The sequence below is a fragment of the Aulonocara sp. 'chitande type north' Nkhata Bay genome, linkage group LG15 (genome assembly GCF_057382095.1).
Source record: "Aulonocara sp. 'chitande type north' Nkhata Bay isolate Kocher_YH1m ecotype deep benthic linkage group LG15, A_spYH_male_GT1.1, whole genome shotgun sequence".
Taxonomy (NCBI): domain Eukaryota; kingdom Metazoa; phylum Chordata; class Actinopteri; order Cichliformes; family Cichlidae; genus Aulonocara; species Aulonocara sp. 'chitande type north' Nkhata Bay.
Window position 1 is genome coordinate 27,690,725 of NC_141358.1, and position 5,698 is coordinate 27,696,422.

Consider the following 5,698-nt stretch of genomic DNA (forward strand, 5'->3'; position numbering starts at 1 on the left):
ATGGACCCAGCAGTATTCAACCCGCCCAAGGAGCTCCGGGAGGACATTGTTTACTCCGTGGACAAATTAATTAACGCGTGGCTGGAGCACGAGGGGAGAGAATTTCGCCAAGCCGTGGCTAATCGGCTACAGCGCTTGGTTTCTGGTCTCCCCTGGCTGCTCAGCTCACTTCACCCGCTCGCACAGAATTTCATTCTGAATGGACTCCGTCTTCACCCCCCGGCTGCTACCACCCACCCTGCAACTCATGCTTCACTGCCCGGTCTGACAGAGGATGTTCTGCCCGGCCCGTCAACCCAGCCTTCGAGGGGGAAACGGCGCTCACACTGCCGACGCTCCTCGCCACAGTCGGACCTGGGGATTTCCGAGCGGCCAGCTGTGGTGAGTGGACAGGACAGTATTATTGGTCTGAACTGTGGGACCGTTTACTCAGGGGTGATGTTCTGTACGGCACAGGACAAAAACTGTTTATCGCCAGAAGCTCAGTTAGCCGCCCGGCCAGAAGCCCAGTCGCCACCTCCGCCACATTCAGCCTCACAATCCATAGCTCAATTACAGTCACAGCCAGACTTATTACAAACCCTGTTACAATCCATGGCCCAGTCAGTAGCCCGGTTGGCAGAAGAATCATTAGCTTTATCCTCAGTTCAGCCTCCTGTTCAGCAGTCACCAGCCCTGCATCCTGTGTCAGTTGCTCCACCACCTGTTCAGCCATCACCTTCACCTACTCCTCCTGTACAGCAAGCCATGTCAGTCCAACCCATAACGGACAGTTCAACAACTTCGTACTCTAAGCAGAGAGACAAACCCAAGAACAATGTCAACATTCCTCAAAGGCTGGCCAGTTCTGAGACTGAGATGCACTCCAGGGCCTCCCCAGTGGCTGGGTTTCAGCCCCCATCAGACTCTGGACCCCTGGAGTTTAAGAAGCCAGCTGAGGACTGCACCCGGCTGTCGCTGCCTGAGCAGGGTCAATGCTCTGCGCAGCCGCAGGCCGCTATGTGTTTGCCAGAGACCCGTGTGCCTGCTGGTCCTGTTCTGTCCCTGCCAGAGGCCCGTGTGCCTGCTGGTCCTGTTCTGTCGCTGCCAGAGGCCCGTGTGCCTGCTGGTTCTGTTGCGTTCCTGCCAGAGGCCCGTGTGCCTGCTGGTTCTGTTGTGTTCCTGCCAGAGGTCTCCGCACCTGCTGGTTCTGTTCTGTGTGTGCCAGGGGCTCCAGTGCCCACTGGTTCTGAGACTGTTTTTGCTGGGGGGCCCGAGGAGCCCGTCCAACGTCCTGCCTCGTCAGCTGGGGGGCCCGAGGAGCCCGTCCAGCCTTCTGCCTCGTCAGCTGGGGGGCCCGAGGAGCCCGTCCAGCCACCAGCTGCAGTCTCATCACCAGCTGCAGTCTCATCACCAGCTGCAGTCTCATCACCAGCTGCAGTCTCATCACCCTCGCCTGCTGCAGCTTCATCACCCTCGCCTGCTGCGGCCTCAGAGTCTTCGGCCTCGCCTGGTCCAGCCCCCGTGTCTTCGGCCTCGCCTGGTCCGGTTTCAGCATCTGCTTCAGCATCCTCATCGCCTGGTCCAGCGTCTGCTTTGGCTTCATCCGCTTCACCTGGTCCAGCCACTACTTCATCCTCGTCTGGTCCAGCCTCCGTGTCCTCATCAGCATCGCCTGGTCCAGCATCTGCATCCTCCTCGCCTGGTCCAGCATCTGCATCCTCCTCGCCTGGTCCAGCCTCCGTGTCTTCATCCTCGTCTGGTCCAGCCTCCGTGTCTTCATCCTCGTCTGGTCCAGCCTCCGTGTCAGCATCTTCATCAGCTGCTTCGCCTGGTCCAGCTTCAGCATCCTCATCAGCTGCTTCGCCTGGCCCAGCTTCAGCATCCTCATCAGCTGCTTCGGCTGGCCCAGCTTCAGCATCCTCATCAGCTGCTTCGCCTGGTCCAGCTTCTGCTTCTTCATCAGCTTCAGCCTCGCCTGGTCCAGCCTCTGCTTCTTCATCAGCTTCAGCCTCGCCTGGTCCAGCCTCCGTGTCTTCATCCTCATCAGCATCGCCTGGTCCAGCTTCTGCTTCAGCGTCCTCATCAGCTTCGTCTGGTCCAGCCTCAGCTTCCGCCTCGTCTGGTCCAGCATCCGCTTCGCCTGGGGCTGCAGGGGCCACGCAGCCTTCAGGTCCCCTACTGCCACCTCCACATCGTCGGTCATCTGCCAGGCCGCTTGTTGGGCATCTCCGCCACCGTGGACGCCCTCCTGAACGCCGCCACTGCCTTCCGCGTGGCCAGCCTCCGGACTTGTTTCCACGCCGCTGTTGCCGTCTGCACGGTCGGCCCTCAGAACTGTTTCCACGCCGCTGTTGCCGTCCACACGGTCGGCCCCCAGAACTGTTTCCACGCCGCTGTTGCCGTCCGCACGGTCGGCCCCCAGAACTGTTTCCACACCGCTGTTGCCGTCCGCACGGTCGGCCCCCAGAACTGTTTCCACGCCACTGCCTACTGCGTGGCCGGCATCCGGACCTGCCCCGCTGCCATTCGCATGGTCGGCCTCCTGAACTTGACCATCTGGGCCTTTTTGGACTCTGTCCCTCCGTCCTGGGCCCCCTCCGCCCGCCCTGGTCGGGTCCTTTTCTGTTTTGTTTTGGTCTGTTTTTGTGTTTCTGCTGGGCTGTCTGGAGCCAGCCCTTGAGGGGGGTACTGTCATGGTCCTGGGTCGGTGACCCAGCGCTTTTAGTTTGTTATCATTTTCTAGATGATGATTGTTTAGGTTCTGTGTTATATTCGGTCTGCCTCTGAGTCTGCGTCTGTATCTGTCTGTCTATGGTGTCACCCCATCTGTTTGTGAATCTGTCTGTTTAGTTCAATGTCTTGTCTGGTTCCATGTGTCTGAGTTTCCTGTTTTATTGTGAAGGTCCATGTCGTATGTGAGTGTGATCAGTTTACGTTTCCCCTGTCCCGTCAGCCCAGATTCCTCCCAGCTGTGTTGCCCACTTGTCTCTCATCCCCTGATTACTGGTGTGTGTATTTAAGCCCTGTGTGTTTTCCTGCCTGTTGCCGGTTCGTCTGTGTTCCTCCGTGTCAGTCTGTGTTACTCGGTGTCCTGCTCGTCTCTCTGCCTCTCATCCCTTTTTGTATCATCTCAGGTTTGTCATTTAGCTTTCCCAGTTCAGGTCTTTAGTTTTGTCTTCCCTCTTGCCTGTTTGCCTTCTCACTCCTGTATAAATAAACTCACCGGCATCTTATCCACTGCCTGCATCTTGGGTCCTCCTTCTAACTCCACACGGCTCGCCTCGGCAGCCGTGACAGAAGAAAGAAATTAGTATAACTCAATGAAATCAAGTCTGATCAGTACCAGACTTTACAGGCGTGATGTCAGGCCCGCCCTGAACAGATTGATGTGCCCATTGTCAGGAATACGCAGAACGCCACCTAGTGGCAACAGGAAATGTCATGTCTTTCACTTTGTTGTACTGATTTTCACAGGTTCATCATGGCCACCTCAAAAGCGGTGAATATCACCATCAGTCCCTCCTGATGCTTCAGTGCGAAAATTATGAGTTTAAACTGAACGGCGCACCCTGGTGGCAACGCGGTTCACCATGAAAGATGAAGTGGCTTTTGAGGGGCTTGGAAAGTTTAAAAAGTCTTGAAATTTGGCCCACAGCTCCAATGCAATGTAGGCTTTGTTGTTATGTGATCTTTTTTTTTTATTGGCTCCACAGCGCCCCCTACAAAATTTCAAAACATCAGCCCCTGCTCTGTGTTTTATCTATGAGTCTGAAACCTGGTAAACTTATGGAAGATATTAAGATGTACAAAAAAGTCTCTTGGAGCAATATGCCAAATCCAACAGGAAGTCAGCCATTTTAAAATTAATGTGTAATTTTGGCGACATTTTCCCCTCTTTTCAGGCACTGTACTTTGACGAACTCCTCCAAGGGATTTCATCAGATTGGACTGATCTGCAGTGTGTGGCATCTAAACACCTTTGTGATGTTAAATTGCAAAGCTTTTTACATTCAGGGAAACGGGGTGGTCATGGCGGCACGTGGAGTCTTCAGTCATCAATTCTGAATCATAACTAACATTAAAAACATGTTTAAGAAGGAAAGAGAGCAAATAAATCTGATTAACATCTGATCTTTGTGTTTTTTGTTCAATATCAGCATGACCTGTGTATACATACACAAATTTTATTAAAAGAGATAACATGACGTGTTTCCATCATGTAGTAATTGTTAGATTTAAATGTACCAGAACAGTTAGACACTATGAAACACATACAGACTTCAAAATGTTTGATTAATATTTTTATTGTGAATATTAATCAAGATTAAAGTAACAGTGTGCAAAATCTCAACACTAGATGTCAGTACATAGCAGACTGCATTCAACCGATTTCTGTTTTCGTACCCCTCCCAGTTCAAATACACAATCCCAACTAAGGTGGCTTCCATTTATCTGTAGTGAGTGTGTGCTGTCAGTCCGCTGTTTAGCCATTAACTTTGTCATGAGTTTAGGCTCCAGTACTTTCACCCATTCAGTCAGCCACTCATCTTCTTTTTTATTTTTATTTTTTTATTTTTTTTTGCCTGTCCCGTTTGGTCCTTTTGCCATCAGAATTATTGTCTAAAGGCGAAGAAAGATGCCCAACGGATTTACTTTACCAAATTGACGAGAAAAGAAAACGAGAGCAACATAATAAACAACATCACAATGATATATGGGAATATAACTGTAAATACTAAATGTTAAACATTATTGTGCAGCCCATAATATCGACAGCGCACAGTGTGCTTTGAGGTAGGAGCCAAAAAGGGTGTAGTTTGTGTGTGTGAGCACCCGTGTGTACACCTGTTAGCATGGACCCGAAAAACACACCAAGATGGCGCGGCCACGTCCAGACGCCTTCCTGCAGTTCGGTGTGATTTGCTCTGAGCTTTTCACCCGTGCCGCACGTTGTCAATCTTAAGTGTCTCGGTGTTGTTTATTCACCTGACTGTTTGTTAACTGTAAATCTCTGACAGATCCAAAACACACCGCCCGGGCAACAAAGGAGTAAGAAGCATTTGAAAGTCCTGGAGTGGCCTAGCCAGTCTCCAGACCTCAATCCCATAGAAAATCTGTGGCGGGAGTTGAAAGTCCGTGTTGCTCGGCGACAGCCCCAAAACATCAATGCTCTCGAGAAGATCTGCATGGAGGAATGGGCCAAAATACCAGCTACTGTGTGTGCAAACCTGGTAAAGACCTATAGTAAACGTTTGACCTCTGTTATTGCCAACAAAGGTTATGTTACAAAGTATTGAGTTGTATTTTTGTTATTGACCAAATACTTATTTTCCACCCTGATTTACGAATAAATTCTTTACAAATCCTACCATGTGGATTCATGGATTTTTTTTTCACATTCTGTCTCTCACAGTTGAAGTGTACCTCTGGTGCAAATTACTGACCTCTGTCATCATTTTAGGTGGGGGAACTTGCACAATCGGTGACTGACTAAATACTTTTTTGCCCCACTGTAGGCTTCTTCTAGTGATTTGATGTTTTTTTCTAATTCCTGAATATTTTTGTTTTCTTTTTTCTTTTTATGTGATGAGAAAGAAATTATTTTACCTCTCATCACAGCTTTCCCTGCTTCCCATAGAACAGGCCGCTCAGTGGGGATAAAATTACGTCTTCGCCGTTCAGTGGGGCGTTGTCCGTGGCCGCTCAGTGGGGCTAA

The 5,698-nt window shown here is 50.7% G+C and overlaps 1 pseudogene; it reads left to right on the top strand.

The window, feature by feature from the left end:
- On the top strand, nt 1-5,698 carry LOC147313287 (uncharacterized; annotated as a pseudogene).